This window comes from Myiozetetes cayanensis, unplaced genomic scaffold (genome assembly GCF_022539395.1).
Source record: "Myiozetetes cayanensis isolate MyiCay16 unplaced genomic scaffold, myiCay2020 scf4, whole genome shotgun sequence".
Classification (NCBI taxonomy): domain Eukaryota; kingdom Metazoa; phylum Chordata; class Aves; order Passeriformes; family Tyrannidae; genus Myiozetetes; species Myiozetetes cayanensis.
Window position 1 is genome coordinate 55,040,857 of NW_026087631.1, and position 16,803 is coordinate 55,057,659.

General features: G+C 37.3%; 1 protein-coding gene across 3 annotated transcripts in view; it reads left to right on the plus strand.

The window, feature by feature from the left end:
* Positions 1 to 16,803, plus strand: part of JAK2 (Janus kinase 2) — an 87,328-nt gene that overhangs the window by 20,447 nt on the left and 50,078 nt on the right. The window contains exon 1 of one of the 3 annotated variants that reach the window (XM_050328497.1): positions 8,732 to 8,750. The exons of 1 other annotated variant lie outside the window; for it this stretch is intronic. The gene's annotated coding sequence lies outside the window, so the exon portion shown is untranslated. Of the gene's footprint in view, positions 1 to 8,731; positions 8,751 to 12,063; positions 12,083 to 16,803 lie in introns of those variants that run through there. One more of the 3 variants, XM_050328495.1, reaches the window with a different exon arrangement.

Sequence of the window (16,803 nt, forward strand, 5' to 3'; positions counted from 1 at the left end):
GTTCAGCCACCTGCTCAGTAAAGAAGTTCATCTTTGTATTTAAGCAGAACTTCCCATGTATCAGTTTCTGCCCACTGGCTCTTTTCCTGTTGCTTGGCACCACTGAGAAGAGCCTGGCTTCATTCTCTTGGCACCCTCCCTTCAGATACTTATATACATGTATGAGGTCCCCTCTGGGTCATCTCTTCTTGAGGCTAAACAGGCCCAGATCCCTCAGCCTGCCCTTGTAAGAGAGGTATTCCAGTCCCCTAATCACATCACTAGTGACTAACCTCCCACAATCCCTGTGCTACTGATTATGATCCTCTAGGATCTGCTGTTCAGACAGTTCTCAATCCACATTGCTGTCTGCTCATCCAGTCCGCATTTCCTGAATTGAAATTATGAGGGACAGTGGTGAAAGCCCTGCTGAAGTCGAGGTAGACATCATCCACTACTCTCCCCTCATCCATCCAGGCAGGTGTTTCATTGAAGAAGGCAAGACCTCTGCCTTTGTGATTCTGAAACATACTTTTTCTGCCAGTAAACAAGAAACAGGTTTAGAGTGGAATGCTTAGGAAAGAAAAAGATGACTGTGTACATGGAGTAAGCTTTGTGTTCCTTAAGTCATAGTCACTTCAAAATGTCTGTGAATGTATGCTTATAAATAAGTAAAAGAACCTTAGTTGCTCTTGCTAAGTTATCTAGAGGTATTTCAAAACCAGGGTTGGATTTACAAGTGTCACAATTTTTTAGATAGCAGTTTAAAGAAAAGCAGGAACAAATGCTTTATATAACTGAAAGAAATAGAAGTGGTAGGCTAACAAAGAAGTCTTTCATAACTAGTAAGTGTGAAGAATTAAGCTTTTCTTTCATTGTTCAGTAGTTACCGTGGAGTGTAGGTGTTCCAGAAATAGTTACTGATTCTCCTTCATTGTAGAAGTAAAAGTAGCACCTCGGACTATCAGGACCAAGAGACATTAAAGATCAAAGAATGAGGCTTATTTGGAAGAAAGCAAGTATTTAGGAGTTAAGCATATGAATCAGGAGAGATACCTCTTCTGAGCCTTCAACAAAAAAGAATGAAAGGAACACAGCTAGGCAATGTCTGTGTGTAAAATGCATGCAAGATATCTCTTTGTCCAAAAAATATGGCCTGTGTTTGTTGTCTTTATTGCTAAGTTCACATACTTGAAAATGACCATAAACACTAATTTCTGTCATACTGTCTATGCTAATAGAGAATATCAGTCTACAGAAGTTTTCTTGGAAGCTGTTGTGTTGTCTGGTGTGTTTACAGTGGGCACTGGGCTTCAAGCAACCACTGTAAGCAAAATCCAGAGAAGTATTAAGTAATGATAAGTAGGAACTTAGTAGTCATCACTCTACCAGTTTCTTTTCCTGTACAGTAGACAGTTGAACCTGGGCAGCAGTTGACAAGAAATTCATGTCACATACTGGTGATGAAAGGGAAGTTAAATTTTTCAGGGTTATCACATTGGTAGTCTAGGAAAATTGTTAATAATCACAAAATCATTTGTGATAAACTGTTTCTTGCTGTGTTAGCTGCTGATTGTAAAGCTAATACTTCACTGACTGTAGAACTCTATACTATTAATTAAAAACACCCTTGCAATTTAGGCGAGTACTTGAAGTAAAAAGAGAAGTTATCTTTAATTCAAATTCTTCTGAAAGACTGAAAAAAGGAACTACCTGAAAGGCAGGTACTGTCTCCAATTTCCCATAAATTCATCATATATGTTATGATAATTGTGTGTAAAGCAGAGAGAAGGAAATGCACTGCAAGTGCGTTTCATTAACTTTGAGAGTTGCTTCACTGAATATAAATAAACCATGCACTATCCATTGTGGGAAGGTTTGTTGTGTGTGTGTGTAATACAACTCTTTTCACACCTAGATGGACAGAATGGCTGAGAAGTCAGGCAGTAGAGAGACCAATATTAACTTCACATTGACAGGTGAGAATCAGCTAATTGTGTTACCCTTGCTTTTAGTGCTTCTGAACATCTAGGTTTGTTTCTCTGCAGTCTGTGGTTTGACTTCTTCAACTTCTGTATGGCTACACAGCCTTCACTCACATTAAAAAGCAGGGTATGGGGTTGGGGTGGAAGTATGTGACAAGACACGAGGAGATGACAAGCTGCTTCAAAAGCTGTCAGGGGCTGATTGTCCTTCAAGACCACCAGTACTTCTTTATGGCACTGAAAGTCATAGTAGTGATTGTGTGTCCATTTGACCAGAGAAGAAATTGGTTGGCATTGGTGTATTTTATACATCTTTTCAAAGATTTGTGTAATTAATCACTGGAATAGTTGGCACAACTTGCTGAAGCCTATTCATGGTGTTAGGCTGGCTGTTTTAAAACTCTGTGGAAAACTAGGTAGTTTCTTATGTGCAGGAGGAAGCAAAACTGATTTGTTTGAGCAGGTGTTTGCATAGATTGCCCAAGAAAAATCTGAGCAGCTGTGAAATCCACACCTGTGAGCTGATGAACTGTGCAGAACTATTTCTTCAGTTCTATTTTGTATGTACTTGGGATATAAGCCAGATGCTTATAATTATTTGTAGTTTGGCTCATTGTATGTTCCAGGTGGTAAGGAAATGACAGAGCTACTTTGCTATCTCTCCATTCTACTTGAGTGTGGCAGATCACAAACTACCTGGCTGGAACCACAGGGATTATAGCAGCTTTGTTCTTCTGGAGGATTTTGCTGATAGACGTATTAACTGTTCTGGTTTCTTTCAATGAGGCTAGTTGGCTCTGCAACAGGTAACATTTTTCAGTAGTTGAGACTCGAAACAATCTTTATGCTGTCGTTGGGAATATCCATAGCATGTTATAGAATCATAAAGGTTGGAAAAACCCTTGAAGATCCTCAAGTCCAAGCTTCAACTGAACACTGCTGTCCCCACTAAAACCACAACAGGAAGTGCTACATCTACTTGTTTTTTTGAACACTTCCAGGGATGGTGACTCCACCACTTCTTTTGTTCCAATGCTGTCAGTTCCAATGCTTAACCACTCTTTCAGTGAAGAAATTTTTTCATAATATCTAACCTGAACTTCCCTTGGCACAGCCTGAGGCCATTTCCTCTTGTCTTGTCACTCGTTACTTGAGAGAAGGGACCTACCATCACCTGGCCACAACCTCCTCTCAGGTAGTTGTAGAAAGCAATAAGGTGCCCCCTCAGCCTCCTTTTCTCCAACCTGAAGAACCCCAGTTCCCTCATCAGTTTTGTTGAACTTCTCTGGACATGCACCTCCATGTCCTTCTTATAGCATGGGCTCAAAACTGGACAGAGAACTCAAGGTGCAGCCTCATCAGTACTGAGGACAAGGGACTATCATTGCCCTAGCCCTGATACAAGCCAGGATACCATTAGCCTCTTATATCATGGTGGCTCAAATTTATTTATGAGTAGCAGCCACTTTTACTGATATTTTTTCTCACTGCACAAGCAATGGGAAGATTCAAGAGGTGATTTAACTTGGTCTTGCTTAAGTACTCTACTGAAAGACTTCTTGAAAAAAAAATTTTTTTTCCTCCCCTAAATAGGTGCCTGAAAGGGTCTTTGATTTTTTTTTCCCCATAAAGGTATTTTCTCATACTTCCTCTCATTTTCTGTCACTTTAAAATATGTTATTTGTAGGTTTCATTTATTCTACCTTCGTAAGAAAGAAGATCTGAAAGTGTCAGCAACAGCAAGGTGGCCCTTGTAATTTTAATGCTCAAAAGCATTAGTGGCACTTGTAATGCTCAAAGGCATGAGCTGCCTTTGAGATGTCTCCCAATTAATCCCCGTGTTTAAAGAGGAAGTAACGACCTAAATCTTTGATTTAAAAGTCCTAGTCATCAACCCCTGAGACCCAGTAATATGATCAAATCCTCCTCCACCAGCTTTTTCCAGCTCACTAAGGGCATAAGTAAAGGTTACTTGGAGAGTTAGCGAAGTACCAAAGAAATACTTGAAAAGGATTAAAATAATAATTTCTTCTTGCCTCCAGAAAGGGAAAGGGGTGAACGAGGGACAGGAATGGGACCCACCCAACCACCTCTGGTATACTTTTAATAGCAGCTATTCCTGCTTCTTTTTTCTGCTTACATGTAGCTGTGATTTGGACACCAAGGTTTGTTACCTTGTGTTATGGGATGTGATCCTTTCTATATGCTCTGTGGTATCTGATTTTTAGCCTGGGAATACCAGGCGGACTCACAGAACCCAAGGGAACTGGGGAAGGAGGGGCTTTGATGGGGAGTGACATAGAATTGGTTTACTTGGGTGAGTTTGGGACCTGATTAGGAGACAGCATATTTGACAGAAATAGGAGGGGAATGGAAGAGTCCTATATACTCTTTTGAATAAGACAATGTAGAGGTGCAGGAGATAAAGCAGGACAAATATCTACCCTTTTCCTAGTTTTCTTGATCTCTTTCCCTGGTATGACTCAGTGTGCTGTCTCCATCTTCTGCCTGTACCGAGGCTCATGCTTTTATTTCAGTTCTTTTGCTGCCATAGAGTATCCCATCCCTCTGGTGTCTCTCATAGCCTCCTTGCAAATAACCCATGAGAAGGTATTTTCTTCTCAGGAGTAGTTAAAACTTCTTCACAAGTTTTTATTTATATTCAGTTATGTTTTCAAAGGTTAATACAGAATGCTTTGGCAGAACTTGATTGTGGCAGGATGCCTTCATTTCCTTCCTCTTTTGGATTTTTCTAGGAATCAAATGGCATCCACACTTTTGATCATGTTCACTAGTTACTATATGTTCTCCTGTGCCTACCAATATCAAGCATGTTCCAACCTGCTAGTTTCTTTCATTTGTGTATGCAGAATCATTGGTTTCACCTTGTGTGTATTAAAGTTTCGCCTGCCTTTGAATCCACTACTTCTTAATTAGTTTTAAACAACTTAAATTAGTTTTTAATTAGTTTTAAACTAGGTAGACTAAATGCCAAGGCACTGAGGTTGTTTCAGCCAAAATTTGATCCTGGTTCTATACCCAGTTGTGGATGAGAGAGGAGTAGAGAATTTCTCTATTAGAAAAGCTTAGCTGGGAGGAGGAATGGGGATGGGGAAAGAGGAAAAGCAGCTGTTGTTTGAGATGTTTGCGCTCAGACTTGGCGTATTAATCTGTGCTTTTGACCTAGTAGTACGTTTCAAACTTGAGGACTATTCTAGCAACATCCAAGTTTTAGAGTAATGGATTTGCACATTTTTATGAAAGATCTCACGTTCTGCTGTAATTGTTAGTTTCTGATACATATAATTCTGTTCTCTTTTCTAGATTCTCTCTCTTTCTTTTATTTATTTTTTTTTTCCTCAATGATTTGCTTATCTTACTTGTTGCCCACTCTTTTTCTTCTTTCTGGTGGAGACTGTGTACTATATATAAAACGATCTCAAATCTTCAGTGTGACTCAACTGCTGTGCATACATTGCTTAACAGGACGTAGTCTGAGAGGGGGATAATTTGGTTTTAGGAAGTTTTCACATCAGATGGGATGGTATCCTTCATCAGAGGATGCATCCTTCCGTTACACTGTCTTGCTGTCAAGAAAAGCCTGTGTCTGGTAAAAAGAAATGCAAGGGAAGACTCTGTGATGCTTTACCACATCTTAGGTTAGTTTGATTTTTGAGGGTCTCTAACATCCTTTGTTGATTATGATAGTCATCTAACTACCTCAAAAGAATCTGCTATATTCCTTCTTGCAATTCTGACTGTATCCCAAGTGACTGGCAGAATCTGTCCCAGCTTACACTCTATCCTTAGATGTGGTCATGATGATGTGTGCTGCTTATGCCAGTAGGTTAATGAGGTCAAGTGTTAAATGGTGATATTGTCTATGAACAGTTTTCGGGGGGATGGGAGGGGAAACATCTGCCAAATGAGATAAACTTCACTTCTTTTAGAACCTATCAGCCCCGAGTGGGGATGGAAGAGTAACAAGAGACTGTGAGTTTGTTTTATTTACTGCTCAGAATAGTGGAGAGGGCAATAAGTCCTACATAGTAATGGCATTTAGACTGTAGAAGTATCACAGAGTTACTAGGAGTCTGGTTTCTGTTGCAGGCATGAGGGATGTTTTGGTCACCTATGAGGTACTGAACAGTACATCCACAGCCTTTCGTAGAGATGTTCACAGGAGTGTCACATTTGTTACCTAATTATCTCTTTACTGAACTCTAAAGAGTAGTTGAGAATGGAAGTTTTAAACACTTTGCAGAATCACTGTGTTATGTTACTTCAAGAGGTGTTAAGTATGTTGATATATGACATCTATGTCTTTTTCTCAATGCTTTTTTTTTTCCCCGTGGTATGATTTGATTTCTTTCTTATTCACACCTTTGTGTTGAACTCTGCGTGTTCAGGAGAGTTTCTTTCTCTTTACCCTCCCTGAGGTTTTCTCTATATACTACAAATGAAACATGAAACTGAGACACTGTATGGGGAGTGCTATGGTAAGGGTTGAATTTTAAAATTGGATGGTTTTTTGCACTGTTTAAGCACTTTAAAGAGTTAAACAGCATTTCATTCATTTTTTTACTTAGTTTTTCAAATATTTACGTTCCTTTAAAGGAATTGTGAGATAGATCTTTCTTTACTAGGTGATTTTTGAAACAAAGAATTGTGTTGATATCTGGACTACCAGTGTTTCAAAGCATGAACTTAGGGAAATGTTTTAGACCCTTGTACTTAGGAAAGGTGACAGAGTTTTATGTAAAGCACCCTAGTACTGAAGTGCAACAGGAGCCGAAAATATTACTATGCATCATTGCAGAGTTGTACAAGTAGGTAGAGATTGTCTAGAATAGTGGAAGTGATCTGATGGCAGTGAGGCTAAGTTTGTCACTGACAGAAGCATACTCTGTCTTTTGCAGCAAAGCTGCACTGTAGGGTTTTGTTTGTAAATAAATTTGATACTAAAGAATACTGTCAGTAATCTAAAAAATTAATGCCGTGGTCTGACTTTTCCTGTTATTTGGTGGTGGTTTTTCACATTTTCTTTTTGTCTACATGCCAGTCAGAGGGATGTAATTGCTCTATGACCTTATTTGCTTTAATGAAAGGAAACTTAATTCAGTTATTATTTGATGAATTGCAGACGGGAATCATGATGTTTAGTTTGGGTCAAAGTGTAGGTGGACTATTTCTTGCATGTACTAGTGGTCAAAGTCTTTACTAAGTACCAAATAAGAAAGAAAATATATCTATAAGATTGCTTACTGGTAGGTGAATAGATGTGGCAGATGCTTACAGGCAGGAGAGGGATCTCCATTTATAGATACTGGAATGCTGGAATGCCTGGTAAGAAGTGGTCTGTTCAGAGATTAAAAATACTAAACAGAAATTAATAATTATATTTTGTTAGCTGATTTTAATATATATCTAACAAATCCAAGAACTATTAGTATTTACAGTAATTTGTGGTTTGTTTAGGAGCTCAAAGCTTGCATAAAGGGAGGGGAGACTATGCTCAGTTTTAAACTTCAAGTTCATTTTGGTGGGTCTCAGCAATTTTCTAGTACCTAAAAATGTATGCACAAAACCCGATTTCTTAGAGCACCTAGTTCAGATGGTGGCATCTTACTCAGTATACTTTGCAAGTTACAAAAAAACTTGCCTGTAGTACACTGTATTGCACTTGTATTCTAGACTTAGCTCCAGCTTATCTAATTATTGTATTCAATGAAATAAAAAATGTCAAAGAGTGTAGTATCTTTAACAGGCATTTTTGGAGGGGGGGGCTAACTGGGTTTTTCATTGCTATCATCATGATCATAGCTTGTTTTTGTCATCTTTTCATTAGCCACATTCTGGTTTTCCTTGGGAAGTGGTTTATAAGGTCCATGCTTCTTTGCAACAGGTTGTTCCAGACCTGGCAGACAGAGCTGAAATTCTTATTTTGTTAGAGCTGAGGTGAAGTTGCAAATAAGTATGCATAATATGCTGAAAAATTCTGCGGAAAACTGAAGTGGCTGTTAAGTCTGAGATTGATCTAGGAAAAAGCCCTTCTTTTTCTGTTATTTAGAGAATAGTATCCTACATTTTGAACAGATCACCTTAGGTGGATTCAAATTTCCTATACCACTTTTAGACAAGATTGAAACATCGTGATTGCTGAGTTGGAGTGGGGTCTTGAAGGGAGAACTAGTGTGTCTTGGTTTTGCATTACTGAGTGGATACATCTGCAGAACTTTTGGGTGAGTTCCCACTACAAGAAAGACATTGAAAAATGGGTGAAAGCCCTAGTCTTCAGGACTCAGAGGCAAAACTTTTGTTGGATTTTATTTATGTACTGAGCAACTTGAGTGTTTTAAGGTTTTTTTCTAGTTTTCTGTCATTAGAGAGACTCTTAAGAAGAGCGAAACAATTGTTTAGTGGAAATTTTGTAACATAACTTTTTTATAAACAAGTTATCAGTTGTTAAATACTGTTGTGGTATAAATGTTTAGTCTTTATTTTATAATGTCTTTTCATAAAGGAACTGATAATAGCAAGATCTGTAACAACACATTTTGAAATCCAGAAGAGAACACTGTATCTTCTTATCTGATCTTCTGTATATCATAGACCAGTTAGTTACATTTTGGCTTTCTTCCTCCACCAAGTTCAGTAACACAGGTTTATCTAAAGCCTATTTTGCAACATGCATCTACTCTTCATGTTTTACTTCTTTGACTGATTCAGTAATGTGATACTCTTGTTTCTGAGACACAGAGAAAAAAAAAGTTGTATTTTAAAGAGGTATTTATTCTAAAGCTATTGTCTACCCTATTTAAATAATTAATTAAATTTCCATTATGATTTTTTTGATTTTTTTTCTTGAATCGATGTAAGATTGTCTGCTTGAGAATTTTAGTTTATTGGGGCACAGTTTTCATACCCTTTCCTTCTGCAATTTTCTTATGGTGTTTCAGGATATAGTATCAAGAATCATGAAAAATTTTGGTGTCATTCTTATCTCAGAACTTGGTGTAAAAAGCAATATGAATATAGGGAACTCTAAGTTTATCCTACTTTGGAATATTTTCTTTTGCTTTAGAATTAAAGTGTACAATTGAATGCTTAATCATACTCAAAACAGTTCTGTAAATAGTGGACACACATGATGATAATTTGACTTTTTTCCAGTGTAGGAGGGAAGCACAAGTCACTTGGTTTTCTAAAATGTACAAGAGAACACAGACTATTTTAAATGTTACATTGTGAAAATATGTTTGTCTTAACTAAAAGTTTCTTTCTCCTTGTCATTTTTATTGGAGTTTTGCAGAATCTCTGCTAGTGGTATATTTTTTGATGAACCTTTGTTTACATTCAGAGCCCTGAGTTTTCTGGCCTCCATTTTTTTCTGACAGTCTGTGTTTATAGAGATAACATGATCTTGGCAAAGCATGTAGTGCAGTATCTTTGCAAAAGCTGGCTGGTATTTCAGATAGGGAACAAGTGGAGAACTCTCAGGCCATTGATGATTAAGGAAACATTAAGTAAACTATCAAGCAAGTACATTTTCCTGAATTATACAGATAAAACTTCAACATTGCTGTTGTAAATTATTCAACAATATGAAGCATTAACATAGGGTTTAGAAAAGGAGTGTATTCCTTCAGTAAAAATGCAACAGCCTCTCTACCAAAGAATAATAAGAAACCACAGTATTTATATACATTGTAATTGAACTCTAAATCATTATTTTGTAGGCTTGTGAATACATTTATGTAGTTTTGGTTTTTAGAGTATTACTATTTAATTAAACCTTTGTTTACAGAAATCACTTGATTTCCAATGTTTCTATGGCAGTGCCTCACAAGATTGTTGCTTGTATGTCTCAGAGGGTCTTTTTTGTGTTTTGTTGTATTGCATTATGTGACCATGCCCTGACTCTATAAGGATTTATAAATGTGATTTAGGTTGTGCACAATGCCTATTCGTAGCTTTTTTGAATCTGTAGAAGATGTAAGCTGTAGAGAAGGGAGGCAGGTGTTGTGCTTTTGTTTTGCTTTTTGGCTTTTTGCTTGGTTGGGTTTTCTTCTTTTTTTGGGGGGTGGGGGGTGGTGGTATTTTTTTAAGGTAGTTTTTTTTTGTTAGCTGGCATTGAGCTTCAGGCTCTAATCTCACATAGTTTTTTAGCTGCTTCTGCAAAAGTTTCTTCTAGCTAAGAAAACTTAGATAAATATGTAAGACATTTTATAGAGATTACATTGTACAGAATTATATTTTCTACAAACAAGGGTAATTCAAAGTTAAGCATTTGTAAATAATACTAGTGTTCCAGGTTCCTGTAACTGATGTGTCATTGTAAAAGAGCTAGCATTGTTTCCTTACAACTTTAAGCACTTTTCCAAAGGCAAGAAGGAAGGAGGGGAATGATACCAAAATCCCCTAGAAAACCCCGCACCTTAAGGAGGGAATTTGTACATGAAATATGCATCAGATCTGACCTTTTGATTATACAGTTTCTCAACTGAAGCTACCTTGAAAAAACAGGGTAGTCTGAAGGATGAAGGAAGTATTTTTGGAGAGTCCAGAGGAGATACTGACATCTATTGCTCTTGGCTGTTCAGAAGAGTTTGCTGATTCACTCTGACTTAAATGTTATCCTGTTTACACACTAACAGTTATTTCTGCAGAGCTAATTTGTTGAAGCACATGTTTTCAGAGTCTCCTCAGATAGTGTGAAAGCTGGGGTAGAAGACTTCCTTCATCCAGATGTTTTCCCATTTTTGATGGCTCTGTCTCAGATTTATTAGACTTGTTCTTCTCTGTATTTTTCCCAGAAAAAATGTTACAGGAAACAAGATCATGTGTGTTTTATCATGCGGCATATTATGCAATTTTCTTGTCCAAGACCACTTTACCCTTTACTTCTGTCAGGTGGTGAAAATTGGGAGAGAAAAGAAACCAAAGGACCCATAAAAGTGGGAGCAGTATATTATACAAATATAATACTGTGAAGAACATAGTAGATCTTTTTTTATCTTCTCCTTTTGTAGGCAGAAGATCTGGTTGGGGTTGTGATTATATTCTCCATGATGCTGTACCCTGTATGGCAGAGTGTAAAAGTGTACTTTTAGCCTCTAAAGGATATTTAGAAGTTTAGCAAAGAGTAGTTTTCAGTCATGGTTGAAACTGGAGGTGCCTTTTCATCTAGAACAATATAATAAAGAGGCATAGTGATACTGTTCTGTGCAATTATTTCTCACATAGTGACTGTAAATTTCCTTAATCTATCTTTGAGGTTTGAGTAACAGTTTTTTCTTAAGCTGTTCTAGTACTTGGCCAGTAATCAGGATCTTTCTATACTTCATTCATTCCCCACTTCTTTTGTTTAAGGTTTTTGTTTGGTGGGGTTTTTTAAATGTTGCTATATTCAATCTGTTTTGGAAGAGAAAAGCCACAAAATGAAAGTCACTTAAACCATGAAGGAGAAAGGAGGTTTTTAAACATTTTTTTGATACTTCTTGTCTTTATACTGTCTCTTCCTCCTTTTGTGTACCTCCTATTTGCCTACAGGAGACTTCCTGAGGTCACTGCCCTTTCATCTTGCCCCATAATCTTCTGCTGCTGTTTCACAGTAAAATTCTAGCTCTTCAACCCTCTTGAGTGTCTGCACAGTGTAAACACATTTGACAGTTACTGCTGTAGTTTTACTAAGCTCTGAGGAGAGAAGTTGCCAGACTGGGGAAGTGAGATAAGAGTGCAAGAAAAGAGAGACGATGGAATTCAGGAGGAAGATCCAAAAGAGTTTATATTTTTAAAATCCAGGTCTTAGAAAAAGCTTCCTGAACAAATGCAAGCTGGGTGATTTATCCAAATAGCCAGTGGTAACTGGAAAGAGTTATGGCTGGTTTTCCTCACCGAAATGTTTCCTGTGAGAAATCCTTTACCTTCTTTGAAGGAAGAGAACTTGATATTTTCTGCCAGTACATAACTCTGCTTGATGAAACTATGCATTGTTATTTACCTAGAAGGCACCTTTTTTATAAGCTTAGAACTCCAGAGTACATCTGTAGTTGGAGAGGATAAAAAACTTTGTGAAAGGTCTGACATCCTTCAGAAGTACCAGGCTACAGCAAGTGGTGAGTCTTGGCTGTTCTCTTTCTTCCATAGGTAGACTGTTGAGAACTGACATTTAACTGAGAAATCCCTGCCTGCCACAGGAAAAAGGACAGAAGGCTGAGAGAAAAGTAACAGTTTTAAAATATTTGTGATACAGCTGGTGTCTGCTGGGCCACACTGATAAACTGGCATCTGTTTTGCAACTGTTGATGCTATTCTTTGGTTGTGCAGAACTGTAGCAACAAGTGTTGGTTCATGTTTTGACAAATCGCTCTTCAATTATGACGCTGCGAATTGCATTTGGAAAAGAATGACTTGCTTCCTTCAAAAGTGTTTTCCAGCGTTACTTCCCCGCTGTCACAGTCTTGCAATGTTTGAGAAAGTCAAATAATTTGACAGACTACTTCACTACTGTTGTACTTTTTGGTTTTGTTTGCACATTCAATATTTGTTATAACTTGTGAGTGTAACTGTAACTGTCTTGAGTATTCTCTAGAGGTCATTAGAGGGTTTTTCCCTAGATGGTATTTTTAACAAAAATGCTTTTTAATAGAAAAAATACTTTTTTCTGTTTCAGTGATGTCAGAATATTTTTTTCCACATTGAAATGTTATTTTTTTCTTTAACCTTTTTTTATTGTCTCCTGATTTTTTGGTAATGCATTGGTAGTCATTTTTACATAGAAGCAGGTGCTTTGGTTGTTCAATATAGGACAGTGGTTTGCTTTTTTTTTTTTTTTGAAAACAAAAGCCACAGAATGAGGCAGAATGGGACAGAATGGGGCTGTGGCAAGGAATCTTCCTTTGTACTTCAAACTAATTTGCTCCATGCACATGGGAGCATTGGCAGTTCCTACCTTATGTCTTTCTGAAAGAAATCAAAAGATCTATTAAGACTTATGCGCCACTAATTAACACATATTTCATGGTCTGAGCTAATTAACTGAATTCTGTACAGTTAACAAAGCAAAGTCTAGTATGTTGTGGCATACTTGTGAAAATATCACTTAGTCCTAATTTTGCTGTTGTCATCTTTTATTGCATGACTTTAGAAGAATTTGAGAGTTGGGTAAGGGAATAATGGTGACTTGGTGACATTTTTCACAGGCTTCATTCAAAAGATCTTTCTGACCCATTATGGTTACTTTTCCTGTGTCTTCCGTGCATATAAAGCTGTGCAGACAATGGTGGCCCTAAATGGATTGAGGATCCTCAGATGCCACTGTCTTGGGACATAATTTGTGCCAAAATGATTGGGCAAGCTTTTGAATTGCTTGGAAATTTTGTGATGAAATAGTCTTTTACTGATATTTATCAGCATGGTGAAACTGAAACTTTTTTCAGATATGGACCAATTTTTGCCAAAGTTCTGATGGAACATAAGCAGAGCTGTTGCTTGTGGGCAGGTATTTGATTTGATTACTTTTCTGGTAACTCACCTACTTGGCAGATTACTGTGGCGTTGAGGCTTCTGCCATGTGTTGCTCATTCTGATTTTCTGACAGCAGCCTCAGGTAGTTTTCTTCCTGCTGCAATAAGCTAGAGCACTGACTTGGTTCTGTTGTGAAGAACTTGGAAATCACAATTTTTAAATTTCTAATGAGAATTGAAAGATTAAAATCGTCATATTAACAGCTTCTATCCACTTAATCCCTGTGTGTCATGTAAGTGGACCAGGCCAGGATCATTACTCTTTCCTCATGCAAAAGTTCATGGACTGTTGCTGAATTGCAGATACAAGTAGTTGTTTGCCAAGAGAAAACTGTAAGCAAATGTTATCTTTGCTTCTTCACTTTTTTTTAGTGTGTTTTGCCATTGATCTATAGTCTGTCACCTTCCTACTCTATTTGCTTGCTACCTTGTGTATCAGATTTTGATATATTAAAAATTCTTGTGTAATATCAATATGCAGCTGATAATACAGGAAAATTCCTTTGGAGTTACTTAACTTTTTGCAGTTGTTTCTTTTATGAGTACTTGTTTTCTTGTGTGACTTTACCTCATGGCAGGGAAACAACAGACAGAGAAAAAAAGACAATGAAAACTGAAGGCACACTTGTCCATAAAACATATTTGAATATTCTCTAAGATGATATATTTTTGTGAAAGTTGTTTTTAAAGTCAGAATGAATATTACTTGGGAAAAGACAACAGAAAACAAGAAGTTTTCAAATATTCCAGATTGCTTAATATTTTTAAAAGTATTATTGAATACATGGATAAAGCTAGTCAGGAGATTGTTTTCTCATTCATATGTAGTGGAAATACGTGAGTCTCTTACTCTGCATTTTTTGTGAAATTCTGTACCATGTTTTGACTGAACAAACACTTCATAACCTCTTGTTGGTCTGTTAAATAGCACTGCCATTTGTGTACAATCTGATGTTTTAAAAATACAATACTCTAGTGTCTGTCAGAGTAGCCTATGAATTTGGTTCCTTGAATCTAGTATACTTTTGTTTTTAAAGAAACCCACCAAAACAAACCTGCATATGCGAAGCATAGTGGACTCAGATAAGCAAGGATACCACATGTTGTATGCAGAATATGAATACTATTGTTATATTTTTAAAATTTCAAAGTTGTAGAAGCATAACAAGCCATGTTATGGGAAAGTTTAGTTGTGATCCACTTGTCTGTGTGTTCAAACGGAACTGTGAAGACTATAATTAAATATTAAGTATATATATTAAATATAAAAAAAAATGAACCATCCAAAACAACTGCAAGTGGGAAAACTACTGACTTTTTTCTTAGTCTAAGTTTGTGTCTAGAGGTAAAAATTTTATTTTAGTGCTCTTGTAGCAAGACACATAATACTCTTTGGAACCTAGTGATGTTCTACCACTACTGACTAATATGAGATCTATTAACACTTTTTTGGATACTTTGCTACAATCTTAACCACCTACCCACCATTACTTGGGAAGGCTTTCATGATTGATATTTGCAATGTTCATTCAAATTCCTTGGAAGAAGGATGTGTGTATAAGCAGATGGAAAGTGTGTACATGGCTGTCATTTTCAGTTTATTGGCAGTAAACATTATGAGTTGTTGGGAGACAGCCTGTCTTCAAGACCTTACTTGTCAATGGAAAATGCTTTTTAATCTTTCTTATTTCTCTAGTAACTGGAGTAGTTGATGACATAGGCACAAACACTAATTGTATTTATAGCAGTTCTGATGGCTTTCTGAAAAGTGACTGTTTCAGATTGTAGAATCTCATCTGCATAACAAATTCTGTATTGTATTCTTTGCAGACAATGTCAACTTGGAGAGGATGGACTAATTTATTTTGATGGGAGTTTCATTAGACTCTTAAGTTAATTTTTAAATTGGCATTTAAATCCTTGCAGCTACCAGGAATGTATGCTGGTATAGACTTGAATTAATCAGAGGGAAAGAGGAAATGGGAGACTTAGGCCTTTGGCAAGATGGTGCACTGTGAGATTGGTACAGCAACTCTGCTACTGAAAGAGCAAGTTGTGTCAGATGAGACTTACTCAACCTGAAAGTATGTAAACTGAATAGTTTTATAAGACCTTAATACAGATCCTGTGAATGAGTATTTCTGTAAATGTGTGCTGAAGAAAAAGTTGAATCTCTCTTAAAAAAAAAAAAGGAGGGGAGAAAGAGAGAAATATGTTACTATAACCACCATGAACCTGTTTTGCTTGGAGATTTTCATCTCTGGATTTCTGTGCTTCTTGGGTAGAGCTATAAGCTGCTCTTTCATAAGCAAGCAATCATTTTTGTTTGTCATATGAAGAACAGACTTGATATCAGGCTGCTTTATCAATTTTTTTGCATTTGAAATGCAAGCTGCAGTGTCACTGAGCTTATTCAAAATGTTGCGACCCTTATTCACGACTGGGCTTGTGGAAAAACTACGTCGCTTTTACACAGGTAAATAAATATTCATGCAGTTTTTCTCGAAGTAAGGAGCCTGACTGGGAATTATGAATGTAAGGCAGTTCTGAGCATAGAACAGTACTTTTAAAATAGAAAATAACATAGAATACCCACAGTGCCTCTTGACCTGAAACCTTCATGGGCAGGTGGTGGTTCTCTCCTTCCTTTTAAGTTGGTGCTTTCAGATCAGTGTGTGTGGAATGTGTGCTCAGTAGGACAGTGATAGGTGGCTCTGCCCCAAACAACCCTCCCTCTCTCCCTCTGGCACTTCAGCACAGGACTGGAAAACTTACATTGACTGTAAAGGACTTTGGATCAGATCCTGGTATGATATGAAGCACCTGGAGGTGCATACAAAATACACAGCCATCCAAGAAGGGCAAAACTTCTTATCTCTAAAGTTAGTATTGCAAGGGGAGAAACGCTAATCATTGCCATTCACTCTGACTTCTATGGGGAAAGAAGCTGAATTTACTGCTCATTAACATGGGTTGGTTTTTTTGAGGTGACGAGGAGAGTGTGTGGTATTCGTGACAGACTCAATAGACACAACACATGGTGCTGAGGAAGCTGAATGTCTTCATTCCTGTTCAGGAAAATACCTCTCTGAAGAGTCATCAAACACAAAACTTGCAGAGTTCTCCCATTCTGAATTCTTCTTCCTTTGAACTTCCATGGTATTCCCCCCCTCCTTTAATTAGTTTTAAAATGAATTTTTGCCTCTCTGTCAGGCCCTTTCCTGTGTGGGAGGTTTACAAAGGGAATTTTTCCTTTCTCGCTGCTACAGGAAGCTGCTGTTGTACTTAAGTGCTTTCAAATGGAGTTTCCT